Genomic DNA, 20,599 nt, shown 5'->3' on the forward strand with positions numbered 1-20,599 from the left:
CATACTCTTTTTTTTCTTTCTTTTTTTAATAATTTTATTATATTCCCTGAGGTCGACTTAGAATGTTAGTAAAGTTTTTTGCACCAAAAAAATTCATATAAATAATAATTTTTCACCCTGTCTCTGTCCCTCTGTCCAAAACGCGTTATTTTTTACCCCCCAAACCACTTGAGAACAAGCCATGCCCTTACTGAAAATTACCAGCAGGCTTATCTTACCATTGGTCGGTATACGATCCATTCACAGTCTTAAACTATAGTCTGAGCTAGTGCCTGCATGATTGAGATGACCAATGAAAACATTCCTGATGGTTTAGTCATGACTGTGGGGAGTGGTTTGCACTCAGGTGGTTTGGGGAAAAAAAAAAGATGCATCTGAAACGCTTGGTTTTAAGCTGCCTGGCCCTTTAAAAACATAATAATAATACATTTTATTTATAGAGCACTTTTCAAGGTATTCAAAGACACTTTACATGAATTAAAAAATAGTCATAAAAACAATACAGTAAAACCTATTTCACACAATATTAATCATACATTAAAAGCAATCCTGAAAAGATGAGTTTTGAGTAATGATTGGGTCCTAGTAATGAAGGGCTTTGTGAGTGAAGAGAAGGACTTTGAAATTAATGTGTTGTGGGACAGGAAGCCAACAGTTCCTTTGCAAAGCTTGAATCATATAGTGACTGTTTCACAAGCAATTCACACTGAAATCTTCTGAATACACAAACATCCCAACGTGCGATCAAGTCATACACACACTCACAGTCTTTACCTCTACTTGCACACTGTGGCCAAACACCAGAAATACTTAAGACAAGTGGGTAAGTAAGGAAGTCCAAAACCGCAAGTCGGGGTATTGTGACAGGGCATCTGAAAATTAGACCCCATTTCCACCTGGTATTATGATCCATCTCGGGTGATCCAATCACATGTGGTCAGGTGAGACACATCGCTGTTTACACCTGGTTGCTTAAATGTGTCTCCTGTGACCACTTGTGATAGGATTTGGAGGGGAGGGTCTCTGTTTTATGACGACATACATCAATCACTATGTCAGTGTGTTACTGCATGATAATAAAGCACAACAAATTCAGAAAAGACAAAGACAGCATGAAACTACAACGGACAGTCAGGACTGCTGAGGATCATTGGTGCCCCCCTGCCCACCCTCAAAGATCTGTACGTCTCCAGAGTGAGGAAACGTGCAGGTAGAATCACTCTGGACCCCACACATCCTGCCCACTCCCTCTTTGAACTGTTGCCCTCTGGCCAGTGCTACAGAGCACTCAGCACCAAGAAAACCAAGCACAAGAACAGTTTTTACCCTCAGGCCACATGAACAACTAATCTGCCTTCAGGACTCCCCATAGTGCAATAATGTAAATAAATATCTCATGTACATATGTAAATTCACTCATTTTTAATTCAATAACTGTACATACCCCTACCTTGCACATATTTTATTACTTGCGCATGTACATACGCCATTCTATGTTATATGTCCGATTTTTTGTATGTCTATTTATACTCTTTTGTTTTATATTCTGTCTCTCACTGTAATGTTCTGTGTGCACTTGCTTGTTTCTCTGATCACCAAAAAAAATTCCTTGTGTACATGAGTACACTTGGAAAAAAAGCTCATTCTGATTCTGAAAGTTTCTCCCAGTTGCGGTTGAAAATCCAAGCATTACTACAATTATTAGTTATTTTAGTGGATTACCTGTATTAAAGGAGCTTCAGGTGTTCATACACTATATTGCCAAAAGTATTCGCTCACCCATCCAAATAATTGAATTCAGGTGTTCCAGTCACTTCCATGGCCACAGGTGTATAAAATGAAGCACCTAGGCATGCAGACTGCTTCTACAAACATTTGTGAAAGAATGGGCCGCTCTCAGGAGCTCAGTGAATTCCAGCGTGGTACTGTGATAGGATGCCACCTGTGCAACAAGTCCAGTCGTGAAATTTCCTCGCTACTAAATATTCCACAGTCAACTGTCAGTGGTATTATAACAAAGTGAAAGCGATTGGGAATGACAGCAACTCAGCCACGAAGTGGTAGGCCACGTAAAATGACAGAGCGGGGTCAGCGGATGCTGAGGCGCATAGTGCGCAGAGGTCGCCAACTTTCTGCAGAGTCAATCGCTACAGACCTCCAAAGTTCATGTGGCCTTCAGATTAGCTCAAGAACAGTGCGTAGAGAGCTTCATGGAATGGGTTTCCATGGCCGAGCAGCTGCATCCAAGCCATACATCACCAAGTACAATGCAAAGCGTCAGATGCAGTGGTGTAAAACACGCCGCCACTGGACTCTAGAGCAGTGGAGACGCGTTCTCTGGAGTGACAAATCACGCTTCTCCATCTGGCAATCTGATGGACGAGTCTGGGTTTGGTGGTTGCCAGGAGAACGGTACTTGTCTGACTGCATTGTGCCAACTGTGAAGTTTGGTGGAGGAGGGATTATGGTGTGGGGTTGTTTTTCAGGAGCTGGGCTTGGCCCCTTAGTTCCAGTGAAAGGAACTCTGAATGCTTCAGCATACCAAGAGATTTTGGACAATTCCATGCTCCCAACTTTGTGGGAACAGTTTGGGGATGGCCCCTTCCTGTTCCAACATGACTGCACACCAATGCACAAAGCAAGGTCCATAAAGACATGGATGAGCGAGTTTGGTGTGGAAGAACTTGAGTGGCCTGCACAGAGTCCTGACCTCAACCCGATAGAGCACCTTTGGGATGAATTTGAGTGAAGACTGTGAGCCAGGCCTTCTCGTCCAACATCAGTGTCTGACCTCACAAATGCGCTTCTGGAAGAATGGTCAAAAATTCCCATAAACGCACTCCTAAACCTTGTGGAAAGCCTTCCCAGAATAGTTGAAGCTGTTATAGCTGCAAAGGGTGGGCTGACGTCATATTAAACCCTATGGATTAAGAATGGGATGTCACTTAAGTTCATATGCGTCTAAAGGTAGGTGAGCGAATACTTTTGGCAATATAGTGTACTTGTCATCTGTGTTGATATCAGACACACTTAAGAAGATCCGTGAAGGTCTCGTGACTGTGTATGTTTTTGTATGCTTTTTTTTATTTTTAGATCGGACGGTTATTTCCTTTTAAAACCACTTGTAATAATCGGCAAGTTAAACTCGTTTTAGCACAGCGGTTGATTGACAGGTGAGGGGCGGTGCTTCACTGCTGCCGGTATGCATACAGGAGGGATTACACCTCAAATGCGATCTGGTCACTTGCGTTTTTGCCCACATACGTATGTGGTTTTTGTGATCACCTAAAACGCATCTTAATACCATGGAAATGGGATATTATATGTATTAAGGTGCGGACACATTTACCTTTTGAAAAAGGCGTGGATGAATTTGAAGCTTTGTGAAATAATTATCTAATTGCCAAGCAGCCTCTTTTTTATTATGCACTTTATATTCTAAGAGAGTAAAGTTGTAAAGAGAGTCAGTGCTAAAATGATTTGGCGGTTTACTGTGAAAAGATACATTCAGCAAAGAGGCCCCGCCCACTCGTGGGGGAACACAAAGCCCTGTTACCATGGTTACTCAGTCATTCTTATGTGAAAAACTGAGAAATATTAGATAATTTTTGCAATTTTTACAACGAAAAACATTATGAAAAACTGTTGTGAAGTTTTTTTGCACTTCAAAATTTTGTATTGCCCGCCCACCATCAAAAATAGAAGCCTAAAGAGGAGTGATGTGGCTTCAATCTGTTGAGCAATACAGCTGCTGCAATGAGAGTGTTACAGTAGTCCAGTCTAGTTATGACAAGTGACTGAACAAGGAGTTGTGTGGCATGTTCAGAGAGGAAGGGTCTTCTTTCCTGTTGTAGTGTAAATCTACATGATCGTACTGTCTTTGAGAAGTAGTCTGTGAAATTGAGTTGGTTGTCGATGGTTACCCCTAGATTTGTGACCATTTTTGATGGTTTTATTGTAAATTAACCCAGCAGAATGGTGAGGTTGTTCTCAACAGCGGGGTTGGCAGGAAAGACAAGAAGCTCAGTTTTTGCTATGTTGAGTTGCAGGTGGTGTTCCTTCATCCAAGCCGAGATGTCTGCCAAACAGGCCAAGATTCCAGCCGTCACCATTGGGTCGTTGGTCTGGAAAGACAAGTAGAGCTGTGTGTCACTGGCGTAGCTGTGGTAAGAGAATCCTTGTGCTTGAATAATGAGTCCCAGTGATGTTGTGTATATAGAAAAGAGAAGTGGTCCATTCACTGATCCCTGAGGTACCCCAGTTGCTGATGGGACTCGGACACCTCACCTCTCCAGGATACATTGAAAGACCTACCTGAGAGATAGGACCTGAACCATCCAAGCACAGTTCCTGTGATGCCCAGAGTAGAGAGGGTGGACTGTAGGATCTGATGGTTGACTGTGTCAAAGGCTGCGGATAGGTCCAGCAGAATAAGGACGGATGATCTGGATCCGGCTCTCTCCTGTCTCAGTGATGGACAACAGGGCAGTCTCGGTGGAATGTCCACTTTTGAAGCCTGACTGATTGTTATCCTGCAGCTTGTTCTATGAGAGATAGGCAGAGATCTGATTGAAAACTACCCTTTCGAGTGTTTTCGCTATGAATAGGAGAGAGACTGGTCTTTAATTTTCTACTTGTGTGGGGTTAAATGCAGGTTAAGTAGTGGAGTTACTTGAGCCTGATTAAATGCGGTGAGAAAAGTGCCAGTAAATAGAAATGTGTTAATTATATGTGTGAGTGCAGGTAGGATGGGCAGAGCGATGGCTTGGAGAATTTATTTAAAAAATAAAAAATGTATTACATATATGCTATTTATGTGTTTATACATTTATTTATAGACAATCAATCAACTAAAAATAACACTTAAACCATTCAGAATTATCACAATTACATTGAATAACAGTACAAATAATAAATACAAATAACATTAACCATAACAACTATTAAGTAACAGTCATAAAATTCAATTACATCGCACTAGCGGTGGGCAAGGCCTACAATGCACACATTTCAAAGTTAATAAACCACTTACAAATGATGAAAAAAAACTTTTTTTTACAATGAATAACAAATCAAGTATAACATTAACTAATACAAATATCATAACAATAACGATTACTAACTAAACATTTACTTATTTTATTTCACAGTAAAGTCAGTAATTCTTCAGTGTGGTACTTTTCAAAACAGGGGGCAACACACAAGTCCTTTCTGACTATAAACCCTGACATCAGCGTCTCCTTGGCGATAATGATTTCAAGCTGCATTACACTTCCTAGCTCTGTGCATGCATCTATCGCTAGGAAGCGTAAGCGAGCTTGAAATCATGATCAGGCCTAAAGACTGCAATGGCCAGATGTACAGTGAAAAAGGAGTTACATTTTGGTCTGTTCTCTCCCAAAACTGACTGGTTCGCTTCAGAAGACTGAATGGATTAATCCACTGGAGTCATGTGCATTTCTTTTATGCTGCCTTTATGTACATTTTGGAGCTTCAGAGTTTGTATGGATATATTCACATCATAACTCCATCAAAATATCTTTGTTTGTGTTCCCTGGAAGAAAGTCAAATAAATTTGAGACGTGTAAATTATGAGATAAGAGAAAAATTAGAAAATTTTATTTTTGGGTGAACTCTTTTTTTATTTTTTATTGATGTGCAGATTTCTCACCTTAAAGTTGATGGTGGACAATGTGGCTGTTCAGTACAGCAGTGTCAAGAAGGTGAAAGAAGACTTTCGCATACCACTCAGTGGTCTTTCTGGCACACTCAAGAAAGCCTATCATCAGCCTTGTCCACTGCCTCCATCTTTTTGTTGTATTCTAGCACACAGAGAGGCTTCATCGTTCTTTCACCAGTGATGTGATCAACCTTCCCTGTGGCTGACATCATGGATGGATATACTGTGGGGTAAGGATGTGAACATCCCTCTTGTCCTGCCAATTGAGTTCAATTTTTTTTAAATCAACCTGGCCCTTTGTCATCTTGCAGGTGAATGTTGGCATCCCCCTCCTGTTAGCTCATACAGTCCCACAAGTTCCTGTGTCCAGAGACAAGAGGTGCTGGAACAGTGTGGGACTACAGTACCAGATGTCCATGTACACAATGTGACCCTTTCTCAGGTATGGCACCAGTAGACATTACAACTGATCCAGAGATCTCAAGGCCCTCGAAGTGCTGGATGTTGGTGGGGGGTCATGTGTATATGATCATGTCCTGTACGTAACCGGTGAGAAAATCACACAACACAAAAAAACGACCACAAATCTGTGCCGTTTAGCTGGTATAAACTGGCGAAATGTCAGCCTACCCTTCCACTTCATCAGAGACTCATCCACACAGAGATCCCTGGCTGGCACTAAGATAAGACGGGATGAGGTGAAAGCAGTGGAAATGTTTCTTATTTTTTGCAGGGGGTCCTTACAACTAGTGTTGTCAGTCGATAATTTTTTTAACACGATTAATTGCATAATTTTTCATAGTTAAAAATCACGATTAATCACAGATATCGAAAGTGCTCAAATTTAACTATGTATGCTTTTACTGTCTAAATGCATTCTTTCCATCTTAGGAAAGAAAACAAAACAAAATGTAACAATAATGCTGTATTAACATTTTCAAATCAAACAGTATAAAGAAAGAAATGCACTAAAATAGCACCAATTCAAGTAACATTAAACATTTCCCAAAGTCTAAGTGGGAGTTTGTCTAATTGAAAGAACTAGTCTTCATAGGTTGCGTATTCATTGCAATTCACATTAATTCTCTTAAACCCTTATCCTCAACAATATTAATCAGCAGGCTAGCTGTGGCAGTCCACTTTGGATATGGAATGCACATGATTCGCGTCAGGGCATCAAGCACTGCTTTGAACTCCACATAAAAAAGCACTGCAGACAGTGGCTGTGTTCGCAATGGCATCCTACCCATATTAATCTTACTGCTTCTGTCATATCTATGTATCCACCTTTTTCCTGAACATGGAAGTGTTCCACGGTTTGCCTGTTTTCAATTTCCGGTCTCCAGTGTTTTCAACCGCATCAGTGTTTATTCTTAGCAGGTAAAGTATTATATTTGTAGAAGTTGTCAAAAAAACGTGAATCTATTGCACCGATACTTCGAGAGTCGAGATTAGCTTTTTTTTTATAGACTGTGCCTCACCCGAGTATGTAGATGTCATGAAGCGATGGTCCGAGGTGAGTTAAGTTGATATCATTAACTATATCACATAACATTGAGTTATGACAGCCAACAACTGCACAAGTTGAGGGTAAAATTAATTTGTACTCCAAATAACACTTAAATGGTTGTTCTCCGTCTGAATCGCTAGTATTTACATTGTGTCTCGAGACCAGAAACACAAAACAGGCAGTTAGAATCATCATGGCGCTACCCAGTGGTTGCTCAAGAAAACTGTGGATAGCAGAAATAACAATAGTATGGTAGTAAGATATTCGGAACACGGCCGATGTCTTGTTTTGCGTTTAGCTATTGCACTGCCTACATAATGAGACTTTATCCAAGTTGCCCAGTAATCAATAGCTGACGCTTCAAAAGCTTAGTGGCAATGGGTACAAAGTTAAAATTATATGAACTTTGATCAGAGCATCGACAGATCCTTAATGGGAGAATTGGCCACAGCAGTCCATCATCAGTGCCATATTATGTGTTTGGCTTATAAGACTTAACGTTCTTCTGTGGTAAAATTCTGACTAACAAAGGACGTTAAGTACTTTATTTTACTAGTATTATAAGTCCCATCTGTGTTTGTTTTGCAAGAGGTCCCATCTCCATCACTTAATCATTGACACAGAATGGCTGTTGTGCGTTTGTTTGTGGTGTGTACATCAGTGTATTGTCTGCACCGGACACAATCGCAAAGGTTTTGTTCTACTCCAACCAGTGTTTAAAACTCAGAGCTGAATAAAATGTCAGTATCTAACGTGAAAATTGGTAAATGCATTGTGATTAAGAAAAATTAACGTGTTAAACAATTTAAATTAATCGCATGCGTTAACACATTAATTTTGACAGCTACAAACAACAAAATTGTTGCCCCCGAAATTAACTTAGCTCACTTTGACACATTTGGACAATGCTTTTTTAGATGAGTCCGTAGATTACTTGAGTGGTTGAAACTCTTCCCACATGAAGTGCAGTGGTATGGTTTCTCTCCAGTATGCACTCTCTCATGTGTTTTCAGGTTTGTTGATGTAATGAAACTCTTTCCACAAAAAGAACACACGTACGGCTTTTCATTTGCATGACTTGTCATGTGTAGCTTTAGCTGTGATGCACGCGTATATGCCTTGTTGCACTGATCACAATTAAATGGCTTTAATCCAGAATGATAGCGTAGATGAAGTGTGAGATTTCTTCCTTCTGTGAAACTCTTTCCACATTGATGGCAGGTGAAAGGTTTCTCTCCAGTGTGAATTCTCGCATGTCGCTTAAAATCTCCTTTATATGTAAAACTCTTTCCACACTGATGGCAGGTGAAGGGCTTCTCTCCAGAGTGGATTTTCATGTGAGTCGTAAGGTTTCTTTTATATATGAAGCTGTTTCCACATTGAAGGCATGTGAAAGGCTTCCCTCCAGAGTGAAGTTTTAAGTGAGCATTAAAGTTTCCTTTTCGTGCAAAACACTTTCCACAGTGAGAGCAAGTGAAAGAATTTTTTGCTGTTATTCTTTGAGTTCTTTTCTGTGAGAAATATTTTTCAGTCTTTGAGCCACTATAATATTCTTCTCTAGTCATTAAATTATCACATTTTTGATACTGATTTTCCTCCACGTCATTCAGTTCTTGATTTTCTTCTTTTAAGTCTAAAATGAACAAAGTAAATTGAGACAAATGTGAAAAATACACAATCAAATGAACCCCTATTTAATGTCAATAAGCGACAAAGGCCAAGAATCTACTTTTATGCGATATCTGATATGCTGAAGGTTAGTTCTGTAATTTTCATATACATTTGTTTAGCTGTAATTTTACTGTGTCTATAATTCTCAAACTACAGCTGCCAGATCAAGCAAACTGCCTGAAGCTTTGTTACCTCAATGTTCCTCAAAACAAACATGAAGAATCAAGAATGGACACCAACCTCTTTGTTCCTTATTTTCTTCATTTTTTATTTGGTGTGTCTCTGGATCACTCATGTCTTCACTCTCCTCTTTAACAAAATTCATTTTTGCAATAGTATGCCAGTGGAGTTCCTTGGTAAGACTTTGATTTTTTTTTTCCCCTTTTTTCACTGGTAGGTTGATGGAAATAATCACAGTATTTATTGGTAAATCGCTGTAGAAGTGGTTTCACTGCAGGGGTGAATCCCAATCTCTGTGCGATGTGGAGGAGCAGATCTGAAAAAAGGACCAGATTCCTTAATTTATACAATATCCCTTTTATGTAGGAAATGACATTAATTTAATAATGATAATTTGCAAAAGAAACATGAATCCAGACATTAAACAAACACATGGCAAGACACAAAATCGATTTTTTTTTTTTTTTTTTTTTGGTGATAGGAGAAACAAGCAAGTGCACAAAGAACATGACAGTGAGACAATATATGTGCAAGGTAAGGGTATGTACAGATATTGAATAACAATCGTTTACCGATTTACATTTATATTGTTGTTCTTGGCAAACACCTTCAACAAATACTTAAAAAGGTAGTTAAAAGAGTAGTTCACCCAAATAACCAAATGGTTACCCAACCTCATGTTGTTCAAAGCCCATAGATGTGAGAAATTCAAATGGAACACAAAAGGAGATGTTAGGCAGAATGTTAGTCCCAGTCAATATTCACTTTCATTCATCTTTTACCAATACAATGAAAGTGAATGGTGACTGAGACTAACATTTGAGAATAACCTTATGCCTAACATCTCCTTTTGTGGTCGGATGAAAGAAAGTCATACGGTTTTGCAAAACATTAGGTAAGTTATGACAGAATTTTCATTTTTGGGTCAGCTATCCCTTTAAGAGTTCAAGCCAGTTCTCACCAGATTAAAGAGTACAAAACACACCGAAAATGAATAGATGGAATATAGATCATATGTAGGCTATTAAATATAAAATATGCATATTTTTGGTTACTACAATATTAGTAAATCCATGGTTTCTGCAGAAAGACCATGGTTATTACAATCATGGTAACTACAATATTACTATAGTAAAACTATGGTTCATTTTTGTAAAAAGTGATCACGACTGTTTTCTATTTTGCATTGAATGTAGGGGAAAGTGTCTCTTTGAAAATGTAAACTAAACCATGAGAAAATTTACCTGTTACACCCCTAATTTATCTGTTATACTTTAAAAATTAACTCTCAATATTAAATTCTACTATAAAATTAAATAAATCTTATGACAATTACTAAAATTAAGAGTGCAGCCCTCAAGGCTTTAGGGGTCCTGCTTAGTGGCACTTGATTATGATATGACCCCTCTAACACATCACAACTTCATTTTGCAGATGCCAGTGAAAAAGGCACATTTCACATTTGCTCATTGAGAACCAGAGAGGTTACAAACATTGTGCTTTCACCATGAGAAAAGCAAGGGTTGCTCCATTAAAACCAGTCACCATCCTTAACTTGAGCTCATCGGTATCTGAAAATGATCATGTTTTAAAAATATTTGACTGTTTTTTGTGCAAAAAACTTTGATAACATTATAAGCTAACCTCAAGAAACAATAAATAAAAAAAATAAAATAAAAAAAATAAAAAGTATTTCATGACCCTTTAAGCCAAAGTCAAAGGAGAGTGGCCAGAAATGCAGAGCCTTGCACTCAGGGCACCGGTTCACACCGCATCTAAATGTGGCCTAAATTTGATTTATTCACTCACATGTGATGCAGATCTGTTAATTGGATGACCAGAACAGCCAAAAGTGCTTTTAATCTGATATTTTCAAATCCGATTTTAGCCACTTTGGCTACGTTCAGACTGCAGGCAAAAGTGGCCCAAATCAGATTTTTTTGCTCATATATGTCTCTGATCTGCTTTTTTCATAACAGTGTGAACAGCACAAACCACATGGAATCTGATCTTTTTGATTCTGATTTGGGCCACTTCCATGTGGTCCTAAATCAGATACGGGTCTGATTTTTTCAATGCAACCTCAGTCTGAACAGTCATATTGGAATTCATGCGACTTTCACGTCACTCTCGACATTTGTCACAATGCTACGCTGGCGGGAGTAACTAAAGATTTTACATACCAGTAGTTCTTTGGTCACTTTGTGAATATGGAAGACAGCTGCGAAAATAGTCAGTGGAGGGACAGTGAGGTGTTACAACTCATAAGTATTTGGGGTGACAGCTCTATTCAAGCAAACCTTGAGGGGTCATATTGTAACCTGTGTTTGAGAGCATAGCGAAAATTTTGCTCTCTTTCTCCTCATCCTCCTTATCACCTGCTCATGAATTCGCTGGCTTCCGCTGCACATCACCTTATAAATAAACACGTAAACACTGACTTCACTAGCCTCCATGCTTACTTCCGTATGACAGCGTGCTGCGTGTGATGTATTTGTTATTGTTCTTTTGCACATGCGGGTCAGTTCAGGACCATGACCAGTTCACACTGGAATCTGATATTGGCCACATTTAAAAAATGTGAACAGCCAAACGAAAAAATTGGATCTGATCAATAAATCCAAATTGAGCACCAAGGCTTGCAGTGTGAACGTAGCCTTACATATGTGGAATCAAATCGTATACGTATCTGATTTTGTAATGTGATTTTTTTTTTACATCAATCTAACTCAACATTCGTCACTTGCACGCTTGATATAAAGCATAATATGTTGTGGTTTAAAAAAAATATTTCTGGGGCCTGGGTAGCTAAGCGAGTACTGATGCTGACTACCAGCCTTGGAGTCACGAGTTCGAATCCAGGGCGTGCTGAGTGAATCCAGCCAGGTCTCCTAAACAACCAAATTGGCCCGGTTGCTAGGGAGGGCAGAGTCACATGGGGTAACCTCCTCGTGGTCACTATAATGTGTGGTTCTCGCTCTCGTGGGGCGCGTGGAGAATAGCGTGGGCCTCCACACGTGCTACGTCTCCGCGGTAACGCGCTCAGCAAGCCACGTGATAAGATATGTGGATTGACGGTCTCAGACACAGAGGCAACTGAGATTCATCCTCTGCCACCCGGATTGAGGCAAGTCACTACTTGAGGACTTAGAGCGCAATGGGAATTGGGCATTCCAAATTGGGAATTTTTTTTATTTTTATTTCTAGTCATATCTTTTTTTAGTTAATGCATTCAGTTCCAAGTAAATAATTTATAGGCTTGAACGGTTGGGTTCAGCAGTTGATTTGAAGTTCACATAGTTAAATATGAGCATGAAAACATGCAGATGTAGATTTAGCCAATGTAAAACAGCTCTTTGTTCATGTCACTCATGTTTCTATAATTCTCAAACTGTATCAAAACTCGAATGCAAGCAAGACAATGGAAATCTGAAATAATTACAGATAACAACTCTAACCTTAGATATTATAACCTGCCTCAGCTACTTCGAACTAAGGTGTTACGTAAGAGATAAAGGGGGACTCATTATTGCTATTATCCAAAGGATATGTAGTGTATGAAAGTAAAATAAAGTCAATGAATACACGAGAGCAAGTGTCGTTCTTTCCATACATGTATTCAAAATGATAAAGTGTAATTATAACACAAGGTTCCATAAAGTAAATCAACCACGCCATTTTTCGGAATAAAACATTCAAAGAGAGAAAAAAATTATACGGCAAAAACAATACCAAATATGAACATAAACAACATGAGATTGGCAGATGAATAAACAATGATGAAAGAGATTCAAATCTGAAACAGTCCTATTTGATAAGATGAACAAAGATGGTCTAGATGACTAGTTAGTTGTAGTAATTCCTGAACAGTCTCTTAGCAGTTGCAAAGATGCACCGAGGATCACATTGTTGAACAAAGGTAATAGCTTTCTTAGTTGTAGCATCTTTCTCAGAAAATGAATCCTTTATTTGAGCAGTAAATCACAAAAAAAGTTTGAGAAAGTTTCTCCATCAAGGATTTAGCTGTGGAACCTTTATACACCATGAGGAATACAAACTGATCTGCCTCTTCCTCTTCTACTTCCTCTATATATACAAATCTTACCCAGGGTACTAACAGTGACTCCTGGTAGCAGGGATGAATACAACACCATGACAAAAATATGAACATACACTGTGACAGGCATATGACTGTTACAATATATAGTTGTGCTCAAAGGTTTGCATACCCTTGGAGAATTGGTAATATATGTACCAATTTTAAAGAAAACATGAGTGAGCAGGCAAAACACATTTCATTTATTTCTTATGGGATTCATATTCAACTGTAGGTTATAACAGAATGGCACAATCATAAAACAAAACATGGCAACAAAGAAAAAAATGAAATGTCCTCTGTTCAAAAGTCTGCATACCCTTAGTTCTTAATACTGTGTATTGCCCCCCTTTAGCATCAATGACAGCGTGCAGTCTTTTGTAATAGTTGTCTATTAGGCCCTAGATTCTTGCAGGTGGTATAGCTGCCCATTCATCTTGGCAAAATGCCTCCAGGTCATGCAAAGTCTTTGGTCGTCTTGCATGAACCGCACGTTTGAGATCTCCCCAGAGTGGCTTGATGATATTAAGGTCAGGAGACTGTGATGGCCACTCCAGAACCTTCACCTTTTTCTGCTGTAACCACTGGAGGGTCAACTTGTGCCTTGTGCTTAGGGTCATTGTCGTGCTGGAAAGTCCAAGAGCGACCCATGCGCAGCTTTCATGCAGAAGAATGCAAATTGTCTGCCAGTATTTTCTGATAACATGCTGCATTCATCTTGCCATCAATTTTCACAAGATTCCCTGTTCCTTTAGAGCTCACACACCTCCAAAACATCAGTGAGCCACCACCATGCTTCACAATGGGGATGGTATTCTTTTCACTATAGGCCTTGTTGACCCCTCCCCAAACATAGTGCTTATGGTTGTGACCATAAAGCTCTATTTTGGTCTCGTCACTCCAAATTACAGCAAGGCATGTCAAGGTGTTGTTGGGCATATTGTAACCGGGCTTTTTTTGTGGCATTGGTGCAGTAAAGGCTTCTTTCGACCATGCAGCTCATTTTTGTTCAAGTATCGTCGTATTGTGCTCCTTGAAACAACCACACTGTCTTTTTCCAGAGCAGCCTGTATAACTCCTGAGGTTACCTGTGGGTTTTTCTTTGTATCCCGAACAATTCTTCTGGCAGTTGTGGCTGAAATCTTTCTTGGTCTACCTGACCTTGGCTTGGTATCAAGAGATCCCCGAATTTTCCACTTCTTAATAAGTGACTGAACAGTACTGACTGGCATTTTCAAGGTTTTGTATATCTTTTTATATCCTTTTCCATCTTTATATAGTTCCATTACCTTGTTACGCAGGTCTTTTGACAGTTCTTTTCTGCTCCCCATGGCTCAGTATCTAGCCTGCTCAGTGCATCCACGTGAGAGCTAACAAACTCACTGACTATACACAGACACTAATTGCAATTTAAAAAGCGGCAGGTGTGGGAAATTAACCTTTAATTGCCATTTAAACCTGTGCGTGTCACCTTGTGTGTCTGTAACAAGGCCAAACATTCAAGGGTATGTCAACTTTTGATCAGGGCCATTTGGGTGATTTCTGTTATCATTATGATTTAAAAAGGAGCCAAACAACTATGTGATAATAAATGGCTTCATATGATCACTACCTTTAAATAAAGGACAGTTTTTTTGCATGATCAGTCATATTTTCAAAATCAATGCCAAAATTTCACAATTTCTGCCAGGGTATGCAAACTTTTGAGCACAACTGTATATGTTTATAATGCAGTTTTTCCTGCTGTCCTTCGAATTTTATGATGTCTTGATTCAATGGTATTTAAATTCCACCATACGACAGCAAATTACTTTATCCATCTGGTCTTCCATCACTTGCTGATAATAATGAACATGTCTGGGTTTGTAATACGCATGTGAACGTAGCCATTATGATCCAGATGTCAAAGAAGTTTCAGTCAATGTATTGTCTGCTGATAATTCCGACTACACTTCACAACTCATTTTGCACTACTCAGACTGGTTTATTTGAGGAAAACTGTTGCATGGCACCTCAAAATTAAAAGTTTACAAAAGATGCTGGTGGGGGTAAAAAAGTAACTACTGGCATGAAATAGAGAGGAATCATCACCTAAATCATCCTTTCTCTCTCATATGTTGCACAGGGATATCCAGATAATTTAAATTTATAGTTTTTTTCTTCTTCAGACAGCTCATGTAAATACCCAAGTTAAAATAAATGATTTACTTATATTGGGGAACTGGGGATTTTTGTGATTTCATCTTTGCCAGATGTCACTGTCTTCTTTTGTAAAGTAAAATATTTAGTTTATTGCTGCTCTATATCACTATATTTCAACTTGGATAAAAAAGTCATATAAATTAGGGTGTTTTCTTGTTTTATTAACTATATTATTTATATTTAGCATAATTTTACAAGTTCAATTTAACATCACCCTAATTATACGTGTGATATTATTCAATTCTGCTATCAGAACTTTTAACTGCACACTTAATTTAATTGTATTGTAATATATTTACAAGTATTTTCGATATTTAAATAGTTTTAATTTATTTGGCCACTTTTTGTTAGTAACTTGTGTAACTAAATTAAATTATTATTGTGTAGTAATTTAAATTAGCAGCTTTACTTAAATGCTCGAGGAGACCTTACAAGCAGGTTCAATTTTTATTTCATTTTAAATGCCTCAAAGTACACAACATTATACAATAACGCTACTAATAAACTTTAAAGTCTTTACATTTACATTTATGCATTTGGCAGATGCTTTTATCCAAAGCGACTTACAGTGCCCTGATTACAGGGACAATCCCCCTGGAGCAACCTGGAGTTAAGTGCCTTGCTCAAGGACACAGTGGTGGTGGCTGTGGGGATTGAACCAACAACCTTCCACTTACCAGTTCAGTGCTTTAGTCCACTACACCACCACCACTCCAGTCATAGTCTTTTAAACTGAGAGGATGACATTACTTTACATTAACAGCACCCTCATGTGTACATAACATGCCCTACGTAATAATTATTTTAGAGCCCCTTTGATAAACCCATCAAATTACCACCCTGTTGTTTCTTTAATTAACCTCTCGGTTTTATTTTTAACCAATAATATTATTCGAACAAATTGTTAATGCCGGTTAATCGGTTACATCCCTAATCACCATGGAAGCTCAGGAGTGCCATTTAAAAAGAATGAAGGAATAAATGATTAATCTATTAATTTGAAAATAAAAACTTGAATAAGTCCATTTATAAATGGAAAAATAAAAAGACACATTTAAATGTGTTTATTTAATTAATGTAATAATGTCATTATATTTAACAATAAAATTGTGCATTAATAAATCATATTTATTTCATGTATAAAATGTCATTAAATGTAGCAATAAATGAGTACATTAATAAGTCTTTTAAATGCACCTTTTAAATTGCATTTTAAAAAGGTATTTGCCAATTACTTTTCCTCATCCATTTGCCAATGGCTTTTCTTTTTCATTTTGCTTTTCCTTTTCTTTTTCCAATTGAGAACAGTTTAAAAAATGCCATTGGACTGTTAACTCAGTTATAAGACACACCCTCTCTTGCCACTTGAAGAGGATGTAAGATGGCCTCTCACTGGACAATGTTACGAGCAGTATACATGCCCTACCGGAGCATGCACAGTGATGTGTGTCCAGGATGGGAGCTGGTAATCATGATGCTGTCAGCAGAACAAGCCTCCCGAACTGAAACACGTGCAACAACCACCATTTGCCTCACCCTGCTTCACCGCTTAAAGGTACCGAGCCGATGAAGAATACCGCCAGATCCTAAAGCAATTGCTTCTCTGCTCTGCCTGACCTTACAATTATTCACCTGTTTCATTACTGTATGACTGCTCTCTCTGCCATATTTATGAACAAAGCCCATATACTGTACCTTCTGTGCACTGCACTGTGAGATCATCGACCATAAGCACTGGGACACAGTGAAAATTTGCTAAACTGTTTCTGTTCATAAAGCTTAATAAAGTGTTTCCTTTCGTTTACACGACCAGAAGGTCTTTTTTTTTCTTCCAGTAAAAGTTATGTTAAGTGACATGGTTTCATTTCACATAATTCTAACAGTGAAGGGGTAAAACATTTGTTGGTTATTGCTTTTTTTGACATGTTAAATGCCATTCTCTGTGTCAATTAAATATATTTAATTGTATATAACATAATCGATTCAGGTACAATTAAAATGTAAACCCATTCAAAACTCACATCCAAATGTTAAATCAATAAGACCCAGACTACAATTGTAAAAGAGGAAAGTGATAAAAGAAAGTGTACATTGTGTGTTTACTGTGTGTATAGCTACTGTCAGTCAATAAACATCTTTATGAAGACGAGCACAACAAAAGATTAAGCACAAACTTTATTAGTGCCATTATAAACAGATATACACAGCAGGCTGGTGTGGAAAATCTATAAATATATAAAGATGATCATACAGTGTTTTTAAAATGAATGTCTGAAAGGGGATGTGCATTTTCTTCAGTACAAATTCTGGAAAGTCCATCGGCTTTCTCCAGCGACTCGAGCCGTTGCCTTTGCTCACCTCCGTCGCATGCTTTCAGTTCGGGGCTCAGGTCAGGAGGCTGATTCAGTTGACAGCATCACGAGTACCAGCTCCCATCCTGGACACATATCACTGTGCATGCTCAAGTAGGGCCGTGCTCGGCATTTCACAGCAACAGTGAACGAGTCACCATTAACTTCTGATATGCTTCGCATCCGTTCTTATGTGTGGGATTCGCAGATCCAATAATATCATGTAAATTGCTCGTACCGTTGTCCAATGACAGGCCATCTTACATCCTCTTCGAGTGGCACGTAGGAGCGAATGTGTCTTATAACTGAGTCAAAAGTTCATTGGTTGCTCCCACAAGTCAACAGTCCAATGGCATTTTTTTAACTCTATTCTCAATTGGAGAAAGAAAAGCAATTGGCAAATGAATTAAGAAAAGCAATTGCCAAATACCTATTTAAAATGCAATTTAAAAGGTGCTTATAAAGTGCAATAAAAAGTGCATTTAAAAGACTCAATGTACTCATTTATTGCTACATTTAATGACATTTTAAACCTGAAATGAATATGATTTATTAATGCACAATTTAATTGTCAAATATAATAATATTATTAAACATGAATTAAATAAACACATTTAAATGTGTCTTTTTGTTTGTCCATTTATAAATTGACTTATTTTTTATTTTCAAATTAATAGATTTATAATTTATTCCTTCATTCTTTTTTAATTTACATTCCTAGGCTTCAGCAGGTATGGACTGACAAATGGAAAAAGTCAAACAATAAAGAAAAGCAACTGGCAAATGAATGAAGCAATTGCCAAATGCTTTTTAAAATACAATTTAAAAGGTGCATTTAAAAATTATTTACTAATGTGCTGTTTTATTGCTAAATATAAGTAAATTTTAAAACATTAATTTAAATGTGTCTATTTATTTGTCCATTTATAAATTGGTTTATTTCTTCACATTTTTATTTTCAAATTAATAGATTGATAATTTATTCCTTCATTCTTTCTTAAATGGCACTCCTGGGCTTCCATAAATCAAAAGCTGTTTCAAACAATCCTGCAAACAAATTTCCATTCCCCAGCATAGTTACAATATCTGGAGAAACAAACACTAAATAAAACAAATAAAAGTACCTATATGAGCATAGTTAAACCATCTACTTACATAAGTGCTGAACAAAAGAACGATACTTAACCAGGACTTTAGATGGATTGGCAAAATCAGCATGCGCATACAACAATACTTCCTTATGCATGTACTTCACTCTTCTTCTAGTTCACATTTCTACACAACTCTGTGAAATACTCCCTCTGGAGGAAGGGATGAGTATTACACTCATGAGAAGAAAAAAAAAAAAAAAAAAAAAAAAAAAAACATTTACAAGCTTGAAACTGGAACAAGGCTTTAAAACCAAAATGTCTTAAAGGTGCGGTCATGTTTACCCTTTAACTGAGAAATTCCACAGGCAAAGAAGGCATAAGGGAATATGTGAAAATGTAATTGCCAAGACATTTCTTTTTGCTACACTTTATATTCTGAGAGAGTGAAGTTATGAAGAAACTCACAGCTAAAATTGTTTGCTCGTCCATTGCGTAAATTCAATGCAGTTGTTGTCTATGGTGATTGCATATCGCATATGATAGTCAAGAGATGGACTACATTATGTAAAATATTATGTACAATATTTCTTAAATATTCATATTCAAATTTATTAATTTAGTACAACCTCTTACCAACATTTTTGACCCAGGGAAAACCCAGATATTTCAATTATTTTCTTTCTGCTTTATGTAAAGTGCTTAATCTGGCAATTTACATGAGAGGTTTAGAAATCACCATAATGAATTAGGTGAAAAATAAGGAAACACTGGCCTGAAATAAAGATCCTTATCAGCAGCTCTATTAACAGTGATGTCCCTGATGTTTCTATCAGTCTATTCACATAAATGAAGCAAAACTTACAAAAATATTCAACTTTATTTACTTTATTATGAGCAGTGTTGAGGTGCAAATAACTAAACGTAGCGAGACCACTAACTGAACAACATTTTTCAAAAGCTCGATAGTAGTAATACTTTTCCCAGAAGAGGTGGGTAGTAATGCCATTACATTTACTTGAGTAACTTTTTGGAAAAAATTTACTTTATGAGTATGTTTTATGGTAGATACTTTTCACTCTTACTCAAGTAAATTTCTGATGAAATTTCTTTACTTTTACTTCATTACAATGGGTAGCGTTCTTGTCGTTACATTAATTTTAATTTTAGTTTTAATTAAAGTGTTAATAAATGCACAATTTCTTGAGATTTTTGAATGGAACTCTTACGACAGCGGAACTTCATAGCTGCACGCTGTCACTCAAGTCGCGTTCAACACTACAGCAGCAAGCATACAAAACAAACATTTTTTCACACCATGAAATGCCTTCATTTTACACCAAGACAAAGATATATTTCAAGATTAAAATTGCAGCTCCAATTTAAGAAAACATGGTGAGGTTATTTTTAGAAATTGTGACAGTGTGGGCTTGTCTGTGTCATGGTGATACTCATTCATTTTCAGCGTGAATCTCTAACTATGAGCTCTTATGACCTCAGTTTCTAAGTTTACATTTTTATATCAGCGCTGCAACATATCAGTGTGTAACATGACTTCACAGCAGAAGGGAAGGAGGACACAGGGAAGCGGGTTCCAGGCTCAGGTAAGACTTTTTAATCGGCCACTTCAATACTTTACAGTTTCACAGGCACGTAGTCACTTAAACACATTAGCTTCACAAACACAATAGGGTAAGCACAACAGCTTCTCGAGCACCGTGGGCTTTCTTGTGCCAGACTCTCTCTCCCTGTCTGCTGGTAGCGTGGCCACTTATATGCCACTCTCCCCATGCTTACTGGAATTAGAAACAGGTGTTAGAC

The 20,599-nt window shown here is 37.8% G+C and overlaps 1 long non-coding RNA gene across 1 annotated transcript; it reads right to left on the bottom strand.

Annotated features, from left to right (window-relative positions):
* Window positions 1-4,773: 4,773 nt before the first annotated feature.
* Window positions 4,774-18,947, bottom strand: LOC127442993 (uncharacterized). The gene is made up of 4 exons (XR_007897573.1): window positions 18,846-18,947; window positions 9,102-9,357; window positions 5,672-8,823; window positions 4,774-5,554 (listed from the first exon to the last, which is right to left on the bottom strand). It is a non-coding gene; the product is annotated as an uncharacterized LOC127442993 (long non-coding RNA).
* Window positions 18,948-20,599: the final 1,652 nt, after the last annotated feature.

The sequence above is a fragment of the Myxocyprinus asiaticus genome, chromosome 6 (assembly GCF_019703515.2).
Source record: "Myxocyprinus asiaticus isolate MX2 ecotype Aquarium Trade chromosome 6, UBuf_Myxa_2, whole genome shotgun sequence".
Classification (NCBI taxonomy): domain Eukaryota; kingdom Metazoa; phylum Chordata; class Actinopteri; order Cypriniformes; family Catostomidae; genus Myxocyprinus; species Myxocyprinus asiaticus.